Raw genomic sequence first — 21403 nt, forward strand, 5'->3', positions numbered from 1 at the left:
GAACTCCTATTAAGCACATGCTTCCTCCGTCTCCAGCATGCGAACAATCTTGGGCCATTACTATAGGAGCCATCTAGATAAGGAAGGAGCCCCAACTTAAAACAATAAACAGGGACAGGACACTCTTAATATACTCATCTATACACTTAAACATACAGTATTTTACAGAACTCACGGTGAGGCCCTCTGCAGAACTCAGGAACCTGCTTCTAGAACATTGGGTGGAGCTATTCATACCCTTCTAAATCCCTATGGTGACATCTCTGGTCACAAGACATCCCATATCACTAATGGGAAGGGGCAATACCAGAGTGATCCCACCCGCTTAATCCATTAACCCCTTACATTACTAAGGCTGCGGCCCTGCTAGCGCCGAGCGTGCGGCGCTTGCCGCGGTTACATACAGGAGTAGATATATGCAAGTCCCCGCTGACGCAGTGTGTGCGCTCGCTCCGGCGCGGGTACACACGCTCGGCGCCTAGAAGAACAAAAAAAAAATCTTACTTTCTAGCGCGCTCAACTACCCGCAATGCCGCCCGCCGCCCCCCCCCCCCCCCCCAGCGTAAATGAAAGGACACCCGGCGCTCATGCTTGGAGCGCTCTCCACGCATGAGCGCGCTCAGTGCCAGCAGGGAATCAGCCTTAGAAGTGCCAAAGAGGGGCTACACACACAAACACAAATATATAAATACACACACACACGTGGATAGAACAACCACTGCATTATTTCAAAATTGAATTCTTTCATTACATGCCCTGCAGTCTAACTAATTAGACATACACAATCTTAGCGTGCTCAAACCCTAGTCCCAGTTTTATATTTTTATATATTTTATTGTGCAAATTGGAGTGCTGCTGTGAAAGTGACCTCAAATACAGAACAGTAAAAAAGACGCCTCAATGCACATTCAGTGTGACAAATTATTTGATTCATTTCTATAGGTTTTTCTTCTCATAAGTATGGGTCATTTAGTTCGATCTTTTGGCCAAAACATGTGAAGGTGGAGATATTGCTTCCCCAGGATAAAGGAGGCTATAACATTTGCTGCAGCAATAACCATGTGACGTATATCTTGTCTCTTGCACTTTTTTTTTTAGATTTTTTCCCCCATTTCTTAGGGCACTTCTGGTTGTAACTACCCTGTAGCACATATAGTGCCCCTTAGGCCTCGGATATAGTAGGCGTGTGCAACGGAGCGTATGGCGTCACGCACGCTTGTAGCTGACGCGATCCGTGGATTTCTAAGACGCGTGACGGGGATGTCACGAGGCTGGTTAGCCCTCATTGGCTGAACCACCCACGCGATCCGCCCGTCGCGCGACAAAAACAAAATTGCTTGCTTCCCAAATGCATAACCTTACATTTATCTGTATTAAACCTCATCTGCCATTTACCTGCCCAAGTTTCCAGTCTCTACAAGTCCTTTTGGATTGAAATTACATCCCGCTCTGATTCTACTACCTTACACAAGTGTCATCAGCAAAGATGGGGACTTTGCTCTATGTGCCAACCTCAAGTTTGGCATGATCTATCCTTCATAAATCCATGCTGACTATTACTAATGATTTTGTTTTCCATTAGGTATTCCTGAATATACTCCTGTATTAAATCTCCAAGTAGTTTCCCCACTATTGAAGTCAGGCTTACAGGTCTGTAATTCCCCAGTGATCTAGCTCTCTTTTTAAATATAGGCACCACATCTACTTTACGCCAATCTTGTGGTACTGAGCCTGTGGAAATGGAGACCTTGAATATTAAATATAATGGTTTGGCTATTACTGAGCATAACTCCTTGAGAACTCTTGGATGTATGCCATCGGGGCCAGGTGCCTTATTTACTTTAATTTTTATCAAGCTGCCTATGAACTTCTTCCTCAGTAAACCAATTGTTCATTAATATGGAGGTTGTGGCTTCCTCCTGCGGCACTACTATTGAACTTGATTCTTCCCTGGTAAACACAGAGGCAAAGAATTTGTTTAATACCTTCTGCTTTTTCTTTATCTCCAATAATCTGCCTGCTCATCTCACACTGAAAGGGTCCTATATTTTCTTTTCTCATTTTTTCGTTATTAAGGTACTTAAAGAACTTTTTAGGGTTGACCTTACTTTCTATTGCAATCCTTTTTTAATGATCCATTTTTGCTAATTTGATTGCCCTTTTGCAATTTTTGTTACATTGCTTATAATTCTGATACGATGTCTCTGTCCCTTCTGACTTAAAGAATCTAAACGCCTTCCTCTTCTTGTCCATTTCCTCCCCTACCTGTTTATTTAGCCACATTGGTTTTGACTTATTTCTTTTATACTTATTACCCAAGGGTATACACTGATAAGTGTGCTTTTCTAACAATGTTTTAAAGACTGCCCATTTATCTTCTACATTTTTCCCTACAAAAATATCATCCCATTGTATTACTTGTAGATTAGTCCTCAGTTTATTAAAATCTGCATTTTCTAAAGTTTAAGGTCTTTGTTGAACCCAAATAATCTGTTTTTCACGTTATGATCACTGTTAGCAAATATTCAAGTCCTGGAACATTTGGGTATCACTTCTACATTGCTTGATATTACCAAATCCAGTATTGCCCCTCTCCTGATTGGTTCCTCAATAATTTGGCTCATGTAATTGTCTTTAAGCACCCCCAAAAACCTGTTTCCTTTTTTCGTAATGCTAATCTCATTGCCCTCTTGCATTAGCAAGCATGCATTTAAGTTTGTTTTCAGTCTGTACTATTATCTTATCTGCTCCTTGCTTTCTGCGCCCATTGGGTTTAGCCTTTAGAAGTTTTCTAGTATTATCTGTATTTACTGTGGGTGTCTCGCTGCTTGCCAAACACACACGCCCCCATTATACCTCCATATCCATTGATATTTCCTCATCTATTCTATTTAGTTTGTTATCTGTTTCTTTCCCCTCCCCCCTAGCTTAAAATCTCCCCCAACCTTTATTTGTTTACATATATACCGTATACAATGGATGAAATAAAAAATAAACCGTATCAAATTATGATAAGAAAAATACATAGAAAAAAACATAGTAATGTACTAAATAATTTGTCTTATTGGATGTAGTATTGAGGCTTCTTTGTAACACACACACACACACACACACACACACACACACACACACACACACACACACACACACAGTGTTCTCAGTGCTGCGTTTGCATGCGGACCGCAGTGCAGCCGTGCTCGATCACGGCCAAGAAAACAGAAAGCGTCTCGGGAGGATTAACTGAGTGGGGGTCCTACCGGGCCAGTCACCATTCTGTAAGAACGGCGCAGAGAGAGCAGACACAAGCCCTCTCTCTCTTTCTCCCCAGATCAACTCTTACAGCAATCCAGTGTATTTTTAAAATTATTTTTCTTTACAGGGGGTCACCGGAGCTGAACCCCATTCATTTTAGCTCTGGGGACCCCCTGCTTCGGAAGATATAGACATCCATAGCGGTGTGTATATGTGAATGTGTGCATGTATGTGTACATACGTCCGTACGTCCGTATGTGTGTGTATATGTACTTACACACACACACGTATAGAAACGTCACTCAGGGCTGGAGTGCTGATGCTGGCTCATCTGCGTGCACCCTATTGAGCGAAGTACTTTCAAATAAATATATATATATCAAAAAGCAGCAGCCAGCACTCCAAGCATCAAATGTAAAGTCAAGGTGCATGCTCCATAGAAATCAATATAGAAACCCTGTCTTCCCATAAGAGAAGGCACAAAAGCAGCAACACTCAGATATAGCAAAAAGACATGTATTAGCAGTGACATAACCGCACACTATAAACCCAACGTTTCGGTCCTAGGCAGGACCTTCCTCAGGGGGGTGCTACCAGACACTGACACCCAGAGAACATATATACCCCATAGTTCACCATGTGAGGACAATTAGAGGCAACCAATTGTACAATCCTGGAGCTCCACGAGTGCAATCAGTGTATGAGGTAGCACGGCGGCCATCTTGGAAATCAGGAGACAGAGCAATGTATGCTATCGCACATGTGCAGATGAGTACAGGCTCCCCCGGTGGACAAAAAAATCCTAGCGTCCAATGTTGCTAGGAAACGCATGTGTGGCGTCATGAAGTCCTGGGATGTCAGCTCAAAGTGAAGTTGCGCATGTGCAAGGCTCTGTGACAGCACCAGAACGTCACGCCGATCTGGTACCCCATTCAGTGTCAATTGCATCAGCGTGGCAGCTCCCTAAAGAAAATGACAGTGAAGGAACAAGTGAATCGACACATAAGGCGAATAAAAACAATTTCCAGAGCTGAGGGAGACTGTTTAGATGGCAAGGGGAGGGAGGGAGGGAGGGCAAGGGGAGGGAGGGAGGGCAAGGGGAGGGAGGGAGGGCAAGGGGAGGGAGGGATAACAAGGGAAAGGAGGAGGTAGAGCAAAAACATGCATATAAATTAGGCAATTGTAAATGGCATACTGGTTAAATATTAATATTCTGTACTGCACCATTGGGGAACAATAATGCAAAGTTCCGGCAATGGAAATCTAATTATGAGCATCTATGCATTAATGAAGAGAAAAGGACACAGAACAAAAATTCAAAAAATGCAATCACAAAAAACATCCTAATTTGAAATCTTCATTTAGTCCTCGCGGAGCCATTGTGTTCAGTTCAAAAATCATGCGAGTTTCAAGTTGTTACAGCAATTTGCCCCTGTCTCCTCCACGGGGGCCAGCATGTGCTCTTTTGACCCCCAGGTTCATAATCCAAACATCACAACATTCATTAGTCTGGTGGAAGCGGATACCAGGGATGCTGTTAAAAATCAAAAAAGAAGCTTTTTTAACCTCACCAAAGAGGAGCACCTTGCAATCAAGTCACTTAAGAATAATACAGCAATCATTATTAAGTCAGCAGACAAAGGGGGGGGCATAGTTGTGATGGACTATGAACAATATAGAGCAGAAATAATGCGGCAACTTAATGTATGCTTGCATTACAAAGCACTGAAAGGTGATCCCACACACATTTATAAAAAAGAGATTGATACCATAATACAACTTGCCATTAACAATAGGTAGATGTTGGAGGAAACGGGGAAATTCTTAACACAGGAATTCCCGATCACTCCAGTGATATACATTTTACCCAAAGTGCATAAGTCTTTGACCTCTCCACCAGGGAGACCCATCATTGCGGCGATGGGCTCCCTATGTCACCCCCTCTCTCAGTATATTGACTTTCATCTACAGCCGATTGTGGTCAGTACGCCAAGCTGTATAAAAGACACCACTGACCTCATTAATAAATTGGAAGCCTTGGATTTTGACCTTACTAACTGCCTCCTGGTCACATTGGCCGTTTCGAGCCTTTATACGAATATTGGGCATGCTGAGGGTATGGAAGCAGTAAAGGATCATCTAGACAAATTCATTGGCTATACTGGTCCGCCAATAGAATTTTAACTTCTGCTTATAGACATTGTGCTCCATAAGAATTTTTTCAAATTCAAGAAAAAATTATTTCTACAATGTATGGGCACAGCGATGGGGTCTAACATGGCCCCATCGTATGCCAATCTGTTTATGTCCCAATATGAACAAACCCATATCCTGTATGATTCCCCATATGCTAATAATATCAGGACATATATGAGATATATTGACGATCTGTTCCTGATATGGGATGGCTCTGAAGCAGACCTGTTGCAATTTTTGGAATACCTGAACTCTATTCCGTCAAACATAAGATTTACCCTCAACTACAGCAATGAGCAGATCGTCTTTCTTGACACTGTTGTTTACAAGGGACCTACTCGGCTGCTGACGAAGATTCATCATAAAGCAACGGACAGAAATACCCTACTTCTGGCCAGTAGTCACCACCATGTTGCTCTGAAGAAGGGGTTGCCGTATTCTCAATTTCTTAGGGTCTTGAGGATCACCAGTAGAAGTGACGAGTGTGAGGAAGCGCTACAGTGTATGACACACAGGTTCCTTGCAAGAGATTATAACCACAAAGAGGTCAAAGAGGCCTTAGACAAGGCAAGAAGGTTTTCCCATGATCAACTCCTCAAACCAACCATCCAAACCAGCACTTCAGATCGTTTTGGGATTAATACCACTTTTAGTACTTCATCATGTACTATTCGTAGAAGTATCATGAAACACTGGCACATCTTGGAAAACGACAAAAGGATTGGGAAAACCTTCACCAAACCACCATTATTCTGTTACCGCAGGGGCCGAAACATAGGTGACCTATTGACACAGGCAGATCCGGTATCCAAGAATGCCAGCCCTACGAATTGGCTCTCCAAAACTCCCGGTGTACACAAATGTCATGGCTGTATAAACTGTCAACACATGATATTGGGGAAAAGCTTTGTCCATCCACACAGTGGAAAAGCCATTAAAATAAAGGATTACATGAACTGTGAGAGTAGAGACATTTTAAAGATCACAAACATAGCTTGGCAACGCTACGATGCATGCCCATCATGCAAACACATGCTGGCCCCCGTGGAGGAGACAGGGGCAAATTGCTGTAACAAATTGAAACTCGCATGATTTTTGAACTGAACACAATGGCTCCGCGAGGACTAAATGAAGATTTCAAATTAGGATGTTTTTGTGATTGCATCTTTTGAATTTTTGTTCTGTGTCCTTTTCTCTTCATTAATGCATAGATGCTCATAATTAGGTTTCCATTGCCGGGACTTTGCATTATTGTTCCCCAATGGTGCAGTACAGAATATTAATATTTAACCAGTATGCCATTTACAATTGCCTAATTTATATGCATGTTTTTGCTCTACATCCTCCTTTCCCTTGTTATCCCTCCCTCCCCTTGCCCTCCCTCCCTCCCTGCCCTCCCTCCCTCTCCTTGCCATCTAAACAGTCTCCCTCAGCTCTGGAAATTGTTTTTATTCGCCTTATGTGTCGATTCACTTGTTCCTTCACTGTCATTTTCTTTAGGGAGCTGCTACGCTGATGCAATTGACACTGAATGGGGTACCAGATTGGCGTGACGTTCTGGTGCTGTCACAGAGCCTTGCACATGCGCAACTTTACTTTGAGCTGACTTCCCAGGACTTTATGACGCCACACATGCGTTTCCTAGCAATATTGGACGCTAGGATTTTTTTGTCCACCGGGGGAGCCTGTACTCATCTGCACATGTGCGATAGCATACATTGCTCTGTCTCCTGATTTCCAAGATGGCCGCCGTGCTACCTCATACACTGATTGCACTTGTGGAGCTCCAGGATTGTACAATTAGCTGCCTCTAATTGTCCTCACATGGTGAACTATGGGGTATATATGTTCTCTGGGTGTCATTGTCTGGTACCACCCCCCTGAGGAAGATCCTGCCAGGACCGAAACATTGGGTTTATAGTGTGCTGTTTTGTCACTGCTAATACACGTCTTTTTGCTATATCTGAGTGTTGCTGCTTTTGTGCCTTCTCTTATGGGAAGACATTTTATTGCTTTGAGTGCCCCAGACAGCGTGTGCATGCATCCGTGCTTGCTTGCTCTCTCTAAGAATAGCACTTTTTAAAAAAAAATTAATATATCAGATCAAACTATTAATTAAAGCAGCAATCCAGGTTACTTGGCTTGGTTTTTTTTGTTATAGGATTGAAGGGTGTCTCTGGAGCTGAACACCATTAACTCCAGCTCCCCCCGCTTCCAGAGATATGGTACTTACCTCCGTAGGGGGTACTGGTATCGCTTAAGTTTAAATGTCTAGGTCACGCGGGTCAATAGGAAGCCGCAACTGATGACATCACGGCTCCCTATAGGCCCCCGCGACACGGGACATTTAAATCCCGCCATTATGTTAGGCACACAAGTTCCCTGGCTGCAGATGCATCTCTGGAAGCAGGGTGTACCGGAGCTGAAATGAATGGGGTTCAGTTCCCGGAGACCCCCTGCTTCAATCTTATAATAAAAAAGCAATGCAACCTGGATTGCTGCCTTAAGTACACGGAGAACAGGGAGCCGCACATCCTCAGATATACACAATAATCTACAACAGTCGCCTCCAGCACAATGTAGTAATTCGAATAACGTACTCAGAGTGATATCAAAGCCCCCTTACATCAATATGTATAACAAAGGGAAGGGAACCTATATCAATAAGAGAATACGAGTTATAACCTGACAAAAAAGTTTAAGTGAAATGAATACCAACATAATTAAAAATACTTATTAGATGACGCTAGAGAGGAGCATATCATTTTCAGGAAAGGGTTATGCTATATCAAAATCCAGATTTTTGCCACAAAAAAAAAAAGAAGTTTATGTTAAAGACGGGGGGTCGGTATGTCGAGCACTTTTCAATTTAAAAAAAAATAACCTTATGGGGAGGGGAGAGCCGACCGAAACGAAATCTGGTGAGGCACTGGAACCCTTATGGGGGTGACGGACCCATTTTGGGGGCTCTGCCTCTTCTGTAGGTACAGTATGTAGTATATATTGCATGCAATGGGATAAATTACCCACCAGGACTGGAAAAAGAGCATTTTCAGCAGAAGGTCTCGGGCTTCGGATCCTCCCGATCATCATCAGAAAAGATCCCACCTTCCAAACGTTCAAGGAATTCCTTCAGAGTCACCTATTAGGCACTAAACTCAATTGCTCACCATATTGACTCTTTGCCAAACCTTTGCGTAGTGAGCACTCTGAGCAAGCCTTGGGATTATAAAATAGGTTAGCAGCGCCTCTTCATGCAGTGATTTGTGTGAGGTTAATACTGGCTGTGTGGGAAATTACAGGCTTAGTTGTAACCTCTAGGAATTTACACACACACACACACACACACACACACACACACACACACACACCAAGTGGAATTACCCGGCGCTGCCCAGGGGTGGGGTGAGGGGGGTGGGGGAGGTATTCAAAGTAGGAAGACTTCAAAAAAAAATTATTTCAATTTCTACCAATCCCATCAACTGTGTGACACCTACTGTACATAACAACCCCCCCCCTCCCCCCGCACATCCAAACACGTCTGGACCCTTTTCTTACAATGAAGAACGAATCAAGGCAATACGGATTTGCTTCAAACACATACATTTATTGAGCCATTAAATACGACGTTTCGACCTCTACCTCAGCCTCTCTCAAGTGAGGTGGCAAACAACACAACCAACAGTGTCCCGCATGTAGTCCCAAAATCCTAAAGTTCCCGGTGTAGGCAATCCTCTGCCGGTCTCCTGCACCAGCGCCATTCAGCCTGGCCCGCAATTCCAGCGATGTCCCGTTCAGCGTCTGACGTCATCATGGATCCTCAGCTCCGTCCGTAAATTTTTATGATATCTTACTCGGTGTCTGACGTCATCACAGAGAAAGATACAAAGGGAGGCATATTGGATTTATACCCTCGGTACGGTCTTCCCTAAAGGATTGAATGACAATTTGTCCCTAAGTAGCTTCCCTCGTACACTTTTCTTGCTTTCTTTTCCTCACATTTTTCTATTAAGTACTATTGAAGAGATGACAATTTTAAATATTTTTTTTAATAAATTACCTATTTTTCAAATAAATTACTTATAATTTCACTCACTGGTGATAAGGTGCACTAAATGATAGGCCGATGCTCTACTAATTCCATCTTTTGTCCTCCATGTCGCATATAAATGAAATAGCTGCAGAAAATCAGTACGATGAGGAATAGAAGGACCCCTGCTTGGCAAGGGAATCGGAGACAGGGGATACGCACACGCGAGGTCGGACGAGAAGGAAGCCCGTTTCCTAATAACGACCGAAACAATGGAGCATAACTATGATGACGTCAGATGCAGAGTGAGGCCTCGTGGGACGTGTGGACAGAGGTGTGAATCTTGTTTCTTACCAACGACGGAAAAAACGGTGCCTGTGGCCGTGATGACGTCAGACACTGAGTAAGATATCCGGAGACTTACGGACGGAGCTGAGGATCCATGATGACGTCAGATGCGGAACAAGACATCGCTGGAATTGCGGACCAGACTGATGGGTGCTGATGCGGGACACCGGCATAGGATTGCCTACACCGGGAAATTTAGGATTTTGGGACTACATAAGGGACACTGTTGGCTATGTGTTGTATGCCACACACTTCACTGTGAAAAAGGCCGATTTAGCGGTTGAAACGTCGTATTTAATGGCTCAATAAATGTATGCATTTGAAGCAAATCCATAGTGCCTGGATTCGTTTATCATTGAATCAGAATTGGATCACTCACAGGTTTTCCCTGGGATTAGGTGCACCGGTAATTGTATCATTTTTCTATTTCTTTATAATGGACCCTGCTCTTGACCTCCCTCACCCTCACTAGAACACCCTCATTTTTCCTTGCTCTCGTGGGACGCCCATCTCCTCCGCAGCCTCCAATCCGCCGTCCACAATTTCTATAAGCAAGTCAGTCACTGGGTGTTGTACCTGATATATATCATATCTGGTACGTGAAATCATAATGAGTTGCAGACATCTTCTACAGTTGAATCTTTGTATCGAAACATACCAAAGAGATATAGATATATACGATATGTGAAGCTATGGGCCAAACATACCAACACCCCACCTACGCTCTTCCTTTTGATCATATTAGATAGCATGCCAAGTTTGCTGGCTCTAAGATTAAGCGGTGAATTTGTATAGCCGGACAAACCCTTTCTGAATTATAATATAGAAATGTGTGTGCAGCAAGCGTGTGTGTTAAGACAAGGCATTTTATATATATTATATTAGCCCTTTCCATCTTGCATAGTAACAAGATAAACATAATATTATGACAGCAGGAATTTGTTTTTCGCACAATGTACCATGCCCCAGTGTGAGCTGCAATGCGCTTTACAGCTAAATCTGTTCAGTCTGTAGTCTGTGAAATGCACCCACAGCGACTTCAATCCCCGCTTCAGTGACCTAACTTTGTACTTAAAAATAGTCGTCAACATAAAAAGCACTAACCCAGGCGCGCAGAATTTACAAAGTAATCCCACGGATCGTCAGCAGGGCTGAGAACACAAAGTCATTCAACTCAAACTCACATTAGCTGCTAAAATCTCTGCTACTTCGAATCCTCCACATTATTACTGAGTGCGGGGGGACAGTGACAAGGGGAGAGGGGGTAGGAGGACAGTAATAAGGGGAGAAGGGGCGGAGGGACAGTGACAATAGTGGGGGGGGAGGGGGACGACACAGTAACGGGTAGGATTGCCAGGTGGACTCTTCAAAAATACTGGACACAATGGTGAAAGGTGTGACGTGCTTGAGAAAAGTATGTGGGGAGGTATGTTATTTATAAGTGATCTGACCGTTACGTCATGTTTTCTAAATTTCTCTCCAGGTACAGTACGGTATGCACCTATTTGCACCATTTCATATTCTTTTTAAGTTAAGGGGGAAAAAAATAGTTTTGAGAATGCACAATAATTTAAAAATGAACAGATTCCTGCGTCTGCCAATGCTCACAGGGCCCGGACTTTTTAAAAAAAAAATTAAATGTAATTTTTTTTATTTGAGATTTCAGAAAGTCAAGCAGTGTGACGGGGAGGAAGGGGTTAATACCTGATTTGCTATGCATTACTGTGCAACCACAGTAATGCATAGCAAATCAGGTATTAACCCCTTCCTCCCCGTCACACTGCTTGACTTTCTGAAATCTCAAATAAAAAAAATTACATTTAAAAAAAAAAGTCCGGGCCCTGTCCCAGCCATTTTTATTCCCCATTTGCAGGCCATTTCCTGCCTGCGAGGGTAAAAGACAAGATGCATTGCTTGCCAAACCCTCTAACCGACACATGATGGCAGTCTAGAAGCCGGCATTTCAATGAGAAATACTAATTCTAGCATGAAAGCACCCAGAAACCTGATTTTTGAGGTGCAAATACAGTGTAAAAATGATATTTATGCGCATGTAGTGGTTCAGTTATAACACAAACGTAACATGTTGTTTAATAAAGTGAGTAAAAACTCCAGATCTTAAATGTAAGGCAGGAGCTATTTCTTGTAAGTCCAAGCAGGAATTCCGTGGACATACAGCTGTGATATGGGTGAATGAGCTCGGTTTTTTTATGATGGAGCCTCAAAGAGATCGAGCTGATTAGCATCTTCCTGTCTAAAAGTGTCAGTTATGAAAAGACCCAGCAGACCCATAATGTATACAAAACTGACATACACAGCAGATGTCAGACTAGTGACCCCTCCGGGTCAAAAATCAGACTTAGTGGTGCCAAGAAATGGGTGTAGCCCAGGTATGCTAAGTGGAATGGGCGTCAACCTGACCCATGCACCCTGCCCACCGAATGGCACCTTTTGACCGGTCTTATGAACTGTGGGTAACTTGGCTATTCGTGGGTTGTTTTGTTCCCACAAGGGGGATTGGATCCACATGTTAAAGATAGCTTTGGCCAGTCTATAACTGTGGCTCCCCAGGTATTTCCCAGTGTGATTCCTGAATTTTGATCCATGATGTAAAGATGCAAGACTTTGTTCCAGCACAGCAGCAACTAGTCCAGGAGTGAAGGGGTTAACAACAACATAACCACAGGACTTTTAAAACCAAGGTTGCGTTTCTGGCGCTTGCAAGCAAAGGACAATTTTTTTCGTTCCAAGGACAATTTATTGCGTTCCCTTATCCCAGTGAGTGTTTTTTTCAGTGCATTCTGCAGATGTCGTGTGTTTGTCCATTAAGGAAATAAATCACAATTTATTTTGCAACTTGTTCTGTTCAATCAAGTACCCAGGAATATAAATGTGTTGATAAAAGTTGGTGTCATCGTGGCAGTCAGTCTTTACATCGTCATGACTCTGGCGAAGCGGAGTTTAACCATAACTTAATGCCTGACTAAACAGTAGAAAAAGGACCCCAACTTTTTATTAAATGAAGCCCGGATTGCAAGTGGCTAAAACAGGGATTTGCACTGATCATAGGGGCCTGATCGGCAGCTTAGGAGAAATATTTTGGCTATTTCATAGCTGTCAAGGTCCTTGGAACCGAATGAGGAAGAAGTGGCGGATTTAGACCCAATACATTGTATTGTAATCATGATATTCAGTATCTAAAGAATCCAAAGAATCACTGTTGCTACAAATGAGTGAGGCAGTCTTTCAACTTATGAGCCTGCTGCTCTATCCCCCTCATTGCTTGGCTGAGAGATGGCCCTACAAGACCACAGGTTTTTGTCATTGATGCAGGTGAAGGATTTAGGTATATTTCAGCTCATTGAAGAGCTAGTCTGTAGCAAACACAAGTCAGCCTTTTTTGCTCCACTTGTAGGAGTCAAATATTTGATGGAACTTGTAAATCAGCAGCACTGAAAAATATGATTAATTGATTTGATTAGTAAATTATTAAAGGCATACACCATTTAGTTGCAGCACCAACAAGATGATGAATCGTTTTTTTCTTTCTTAAGGGAGCTTCGTTTACAGTGTGATCTGTTATGAAGGAGACCCCTCTCGGGGTGAGATACTGCCGGCATTGGGGGAACAGGGCCAAAAAAAAAAAAGCCAATTCAATCTCGGAATTTATTTGGACCAGTTGATGTCATTGAAAGCACATCTCGTGTCCAGTGAGAAAGGAAACATTACAAAAATCAACAAGCTTTACCCACCTCATTTCTCCATTTCTGGTGCTATTCTATTCACAAAGACAGTCAGGAGATCATGAAATAAAGATGCTATTATGGTGGCAAAAATCTAAATGATTGCAAATATGTCAGCGGCTTGAATAATTGATTGCAGGTAGCCTCTTATTTAGATGTGATTTAAAAGAAAGAGGTCTCCCATACTACTGTAGCATGTGCACATTATGTGTAAGTATAATATAATTACAACAGAATAACCATACAGGTAGAGTTGCCAGGTGTCCAGTATTGAACCAGACTGTCTTGTATTTGGACACTGTCCAGTAAAAAAAATAATTAGAGGTAATACTGTAAGTGTTGGTGGTGTACGTGCTCAAGTGCTGGTTCAGTATATATTTATACTATGTATTAAATCACGCATAAATAGAAACACGGGACATGAGACTAGATATACCAATATACAGTGGTGTGAAAAAGAAAGTACACACTCTTTGAATTCCATGGTTTTACATATCAGGACATAATAACAATCATCTGTTCCTTAGCAGGTCTTAAAATTAGGTAAATACAACCTCAGATGAACAACAACACATGACATATTACACCGTGTCATGATTTAATAAAAATAAAGCCAAAATGGAGAAGCCATGTGTGGAAAACTAAGTATACCTTATGATTCAATAGCTTGTAGAACCACCTTTAGCAGCAATAACTTGTAGTAATCGTTTTCTGTATGACTATCAGTCTCTCACATCATTGTGGAGGAATTTTGGCCCACTCTTCTTTACAACGTTGCTTCAGTTCATTGAGGTTTGTGGGCATTTATTTATGCACAGCTCTCTTAAGGTCCAGCCACAGCATTTCAATCGGGTTGAGGTCTGGACTTTGACTGGGCCATTGCAACACCTTGATTCTTTTCTTTTTCAGCCATTACCTTTGTAGATTTGCTGGTGTGCTTGGGATCATTGTCCTGTTGCATGACCTAATTTCGGCCAAGCTTTAGCTGTCGGACAGATGGCCTCACATTTGACTCTAGAATACTTTGGTATACAGAGGAGTTCATGGTCAACTCAATGACTGCAAGGTTCCCAGGTCCTGTGGCTGCAAAACTAGCCCAAATCATCACCCTTCCACCACCGTGCTTGACAGTTGGTATGAGGTGCTTGTGCTGATATGCTGTGTTTGGTTTTCGCCAAACGTGGCGCTGTGCATTATGGCCAAACATCTCCACTTTGTTCCAGAAGTCTTGTCGTTTGTTCAGATGCAACATTGCAAATCTACGCCGTGCTGGCATGTTCTGTTTAGAGAGAAGAGGCTTTCTCCTGGCTACCCTTCCAAACAAACCATACTTGTTCAGTCTTTTGCTAATTGTACTGTCATTAACTTTAACATTTAACATGCTAACTGGGGCCTGTAGAGTCTGAGATGTAACTCTTGGGGTTTTTGCAATTTCTCTGAGCATTGCACGGTCTGACCTTGGGGTGAATTTGCTGGGACGTCCACTCCTGGGAAGATTGGCAACCGTCTTGAATGTTTTCCACTTTTGAATAATCTTTCTCACTGTAGAATGATGGACTTTAAATTGTTTGGAAATGGCCTTATAACCCTTCCCAGATTGAGGGGCAGCAACAATTAATTGCTTCTATAAGATCATTGCTGATGTGTTTCCTCCTTGGCATTGTGTTAACACACACCTGAATGCTCCAGACCAGCAAACTGCTAAAACTTCGGCTTTTATAGAGGTGGTCAACACTTGCTGATGATCAATTAATCAAGGGCATTTGATAAGCAGCACCTTTCTGCTACTTGGCATCTTAATTCCTATGGAAGCAGTAAGGGTGTACTTAGTTTTTCACACAGATCTTCTCCATTTTATCTTTATGTTTGTTAAATAAATCATGACACGGTGTAATATGTCATGTGTTGTTGTTCATCTGAGTTTGTATTTACCTAATTTTAAAACCTGCTAAGGAACAGATTGTTATTATGTCCCGATATGTAAAACCATAGAATTCAAAGAGGGTGCACTTTCTTTTTCACACAACTGCATATATGAGTAAAAAAGTCTCAAGCAATAAAGTCCTAAAAAGGAACAATGTTTCCCTGAAGGCCGAGTAGGTGGGAATAAACCCACCCCTCAAAGCCTTATTGGGATAGTCCCTGGACTAATAAGAGAATGAGACACAATATGTATGTATAAATATATTTACTCACTTTGGTATGTCTCTGTCCTGTGTCTCCTCAATAGGCGTGCTGCCAATGGTGCAAGATAGATCAGGAAAAAATAGGTATATGGCGCACAGTCAAAGAGAGTGGGTCAAAATGGAAAATAAAACATTATTTTATTGGAATACTAAAAAAAAACAAAAAACAACGGAGGTCTAGCAACCCGCCTACGCGTTTCATGCGGTATGCACTTTATCAAGGAGTCAGGCACCGTTTGTGTGAACACTGCTTTTAAACACAGCTGTTTTCAGAAAATTTGCGCCAAAAGATGCAATGACGACATCCCGTCGCAACGTGCTGCGAATGCACACAAGCCAAACGGCCGAGTATGGAACCAGTCAGGATGAAATCATCCTGTAATAAATCCGTGCACAAGCATGGTGCGCGCTTCAGGACGTCCCCACACCTCGCGCATACCTCACGCATTTGCGGCGCGACGGGATGACGCCATAAAAAATAATTCCAATAAAATAATGTTTTATATTCCATTTTGACCCACTCTCTTTGGCTGTGCGCCATATACCTATTTTTTCCTGATCTTTTTTGAGAAGCCACCTGCTAACAATACATACAGCCCAAACCCATTGCATTCCAGTCAAAACCACTTCACTTTACAGTCAAGGGAACATTTTCTGTGCAGTCACAGTAAGTTAGGAAGCAACTAGTTCTGATTCACCGACTACTAACCATGACTCTGTGAACCGGGAAGACACTGATCCTTCTGCTTGGAACCCCTCCCTGCAGGTGGAGATCTGAACTAGAAGTACCGCACCATTTGAAGACGCAGGGAAGTTTAAGACCGTTAAATGTTTCAATAAAAATCCATTTATGTTCAACAGATCATTATTTTTGCCAATATCCCACTACTCCGAACGTTCAATAAACATGAAATAAACGTGTCACCTCAAAGTGTCTGTGGTGTTAATACTGAGTTATCATCTGTGGATGCTCTCCCCCCACAAATCAAGCATCCCAATAGCCAGCTACTGTCCCACACCCACAGTCACTCCTACCATCCATTGTGGCAAGCACTGCCATCTACAGCACTTACTCCCTCACCTGCTGTCACCGCAGGTTTCCCATCATACCTCTTCGATTGTAAGCTCTAAAAAAAAGGATTTCCTTTCCTATTGTCTGATTTTGCTGCACTTAATTATAATTCCCTGTACTGTAGTCTTGTGAAGCGCTGAGTACACTTTTGGCGCTATATAAATAAAGACATACAATACAATAAATACAACTGGAATTTTCTCAGCCTGCAATTCTATGCATTATACAGCCACTTGATAAAAAATAATACACTTAATAACTTTATTTCATATAGCGCTTTTCTCCCAATGAGACTCAAAGCGCTTCACAATAACAGTATAGAGCGCGGTACGCAGCACACAGGATTTTTTACATGCACAATCCCTGCCCAGATGAGCTTACAATCTATGTTTTTGGTGCCTGGGGCACAGGGAGATAAAGTGACTTGCCCAAGGTCACAAGGAGCTGACACCGGGAATTGAACTAGGTTCTCCTGATTCAAACTGAGTTTTTGTTTACAGTTTCAGTGTATCTACTCTCTGAGCCACTCTTTCTCCCTTCCCTTATATTGATACCCTGACATCCAAAACCTATGCCAAACTAGGTGCACTTTACAGGAACAAATCCTCCCTAAGTCTCCTGGTCAGAAAGCGTATCGCACAGCAGATGCGAATGCCAATTATAGACTATAGAGACATAGTGTACGGCTCGGCAACCCAAACCCACCTTGGCAAACTTGACACCCTCTACAATTCAATTTGTCGTTTTGTTCTCCAATGCAACTACAACACACATCACTGTGAAATGCTCAAAGAACTAGATTGGTCATCACTTGAGTCTAGGCGCAAAGTTCATCTTTCCTGTCTTGCCTTCAAATACTTTCTGGGCAAGCTACCCAGCTATCTGAACAAGCTCCTCACCCCTACCACATACAGCACCTATCACCTGAGATCAAACTCCAAAAGACTGTTCATGGTTCCACAGTTCAACAAAGTATCCGGCCGCTCCTCCTCTTACCGTGCACCCCAAAACTGGAACAACCTACCGGAGACTCTCACAGCCACCACCAGTTTACGTTCTTTCAAAACTAAAGCTGTCTCACATTTTAATCTGGTCTGTAACTGTTACATACGCCCATAATACATATTAATCTCCAACTGTGCATGCAATGTCTTGTATATAATGCATAACCCTGCTCTCTTATGTAACTGAATTTGTAACCATGTAAATAAATGATGCATGCATCAGGCATTCAGTTCATAAACTAGCGTGTAAATGAACAGGGGGCAATGGGTGTTAATCATTAAACTGCAGTACAGGTGGTCCTCGATATCCAAAGGTCCGTTATCCGAACGGATTATCAGACGCCAGATAATGCATGCCGCTAAACGCATAACCCGACGTTGGAACGGATTATCCGACGCTCACTGCCGCGGATTAACACTGGATCTGCATTATCCGACGGTCCGTAATCCGACGGCGGTTTGCGAGACGAATTCCAGCGGATAACCGAGGACCGCCTGTAGTGCCAATCAGGCACTGAAGTCAAAAGAAGTTTCTGTGCTAAAGTACCCTGATCGGCACTACTGCAGCTTAATGGATCTCCCCGGTGTGTCAAATAGCGCCTCTCAAAACGTTCATGCCTTTGAGATGTTTGAAACAATTTAATAAAAGTAGCAGAGCAAAAAAAATTATTATTATTTTCAAAATGGCCCATGAAATCCGCTTATCCCGCCGCCATGCTCTAAAGCATTGACATTTGGACCATCTTCCGCCACACGCCTCACTATACTTACAGAAGCAAAGTCCTTGCAAATTAATTTAAGCACTATTCCAAGGGATAAGAATAATCCTAATTAACTTTTAGCCTCTTATTCAATTTCCGGCCTGACTGCCAATAAAGTAGATCTGGCAGCACAGCTCTTGTATCGGGGTCTTTTCAGCTTCACATTCTAATGCATCAGGGCTCCTTATCTGGAGCTTAGCAAACATTCCCACACACTGGGTCACATCATAAGATGGTTTGCATCTTAAAAGCACATTTAACTTACAATGCATCCCCCTATTACAACAACGATTGAATATATTCAGCCTTCTCAATGAGCACAATCGAAGTTCTGCAGCACTTCATTCTAAACCACAGAAAACGTAATCTCAGAGCTTGGGGAACTTCCTTAAAAATGAACGTACTGCCCTGTGAACACTTCCACACAATACATTTCGGCATCATATGATGCAGTGAGGGGTGTCAGCAGTTATTATTGTATGTTGACATACTCAGCATGGCTTTATATGCAGGAAGTGAGTTCTTAAAAACATGGACCTCAAACATGACATGCTGCTTTGGAGCCTAGCTTGGTAGAAATGTACGTAGCATTTAAGTGGCAAAAACCTTTTGTGCATCTGTGCATCTTCCACAGATCCTCAAACCGGCTTCAATCTTTCCATTATCCCGCATTATGATGGGCTTAAGCTGCAGAACAGGACTCTGGCTAAATAAAGATGCGATAATACATTAAATACTACATGATGTCAATTTATCAGAGGTTGTCACTGAGGAACAGTGCATATTGCTGCTTGATTCCAGATAAGAATATATTTGTGTCAGGGTGACTTCCCTGCACCTCCAGTGTGACAATTACAGTCATGGTACAGATTGCGCCACCAAAAGGGACATTTGGGGAAAGTTCTGCAGCAATTCTGCGGGTCAGAATAAAGCTGGTCAGTGAACTATCTTTGAGAACAGCGTTTGAAAATCCAACTGCTGGGTTTATCACAAAAAAACATCAAATACGGTCTCTTCAGCTCGCCTGCTTGAAATCAGTAATGAATACAGCATATGTCCTGGCATAAAACCCCATTATCTTAAGCTTTTGAAGCACTGGGTTGAATGCTACTTTTGTAGCTGGTTACGGTTCAAAGTGTGTGTGTGTTCTGTGCACTTTGCACACAGGCTTTTCAATTAGTTATGACTGACAGCCCTTATCAGTCCCCTAAATGACAGTGATGGCACCGGCATGAGCAGAGGAGGCTGTGCACAGGCTTTCTATCACTCTCCAGAACCAGAATCACAACTCCATTAGGCTGCACGGAAATGAGGGGGCGTTCACAACCCTGAAACTGGCGGGCTTCTCATGGGCTGAACTTTTAATGGGTTGCTAAGAGCAATGGCTAAGAAATGTCTTTCACCCCTAGCAACCAGTGAGTAAAGGTATGATTTTGTCCCAATTCTTTTAATGACAATGGACCCTCATTGCCTGCACAGGCTGCAGTACACGATGCAGTGTCAGATCTACACGTTGGAATACAGGACTTGTTTTGCAGCTACTGATTATTATATTATATACCGGCTTTGCACGGGCTGCAGCACTCTGGAGTCAATATATATATATTAGCTGAGAGACCCGGCGCTGCCCAGGACCAAAACCGCCTGCTCCCTCCTCTCTCCACGTCCCTCTCCGCCTCCCCCCTCCCCCTGCGCAGCTCCATTCCCCCCCCCCCCTACACAGCTCCGGGTGTGTGTGTGTCCCCTACACAGCTTCGGCCGTGCCCCCCCCCCCGCGCCGCTCCGGTTGCCGTCCCCCCCCCCCCCGAGCAGCTCTGTTCCCCCCCCTGCGCAGCACACAGCGAGACACACACACAGCGAGACACACACACGCACAGCGAGACACACACACGCACAGCGAGACACACACACGCACAGCGAGACACACACACGCACAGCGAGACACACACACGCACAGCGAGACACACACGCACAGCGAGACACAGCGAGACACGCACACGCACACAGCGAGACACACACACACAGTGAGACATGCACACGCACAGTGAGACACACGCGCACACACAGTGACACAGTGACACACAGTGAGACACACACACAGTGAGACACACACAGTGACAGACACACACACACAGTGACAGACAAACACACACAGTGACACACACACACAGTGACACACACACACACACACACTGTGAGACACGCACACAAACACACTGTGAGACGCACACACACTGTGAGACATGTCCTCAGGCACCAATAACAACTGCAGTGAGGATGCCGCAGCCTCGCCCCCCCACTGGGGGACACCAGCCCCCTCGGTCCATTCTCCGAGCTCCCACCGGTCCAGAAGGCGCCTCTCTCCAATCCGGGCGCTCCGCCCTGTCGGTCCCAGGCGTGGGGGGCGGAGCATGCAGTGCAGGCCGCCGTTCGACCCGGAGCATGCGCGAGCCGGCGTCGGGAGGACGGTGAGCCGCCCGAGGAGCGGGAGCAGCCGCAGCGTGCGTGCAACGCCAGGCCGCTGGACGGCTCGGAACACGCAGGCACCGGGGAAAGGGAGGTGGGACCGACACATGGGACAGTGGGGGGGGGGGGAGTGACACCCGGGGACAGGGGGGGTAATACCCGGTGGGGGTGATACCCGGGGGCAGGGGGACTCAGCGGGAGACAGAACAGGAGGGAGAGGGAGAAGAAGAGAGTGGCCGGGCGGCGGTGCGAGGAGGAGGAGGGCCGGTCGAGGCCACAGAAGCAAGCCAATTAGAGGGGGGCGGCCACGGAGCAATCTGATTGGCCAGAGGCTGAGTGACAGAC

At 43.9% G+C, this 21403-nt stretch overlaps 2 protein-coding genes across 2 annotated transcripts in view; one reads left to right on the forward strand and one right to left on the reverse strand.

Annotated features, from left to right (window-relative positions):
- Nucleotides 1-21403, reverse strand: part of AVEN (apoptosis and caspase activation inhibitor) — a 214472-nt gene that overhangs the window by 161894 nt on the left and 31175 nt on the right. The window lies entirely within an intron of this gene.
- The window catches only part of CHRM5 (cholinergic receptor muscarinic 5), a 79095-nt gene that overhangs the window by 16960 nt on the left and 40732 nt on the right, over nucleotides 1-21403 (forward strand). The gene's annotated exons all lie outside the window — the stretch shown is intronic.

The sequence above is a fragment of the Ascaphus truei genome, chromosome 9 (genome assembly GCF_040206685.1).
Source record: "Ascaphus truei isolate aAscTru1 chromosome 9, aAscTru1.hap1, whole genome shotgun sequence".
NCBI classification, from domain to species: domain Eukaryota; kingdom Metazoa; phylum Chordata; class Amphibia; order Anura; family Ascaphidae; genus Ascaphus; species Ascaphus truei.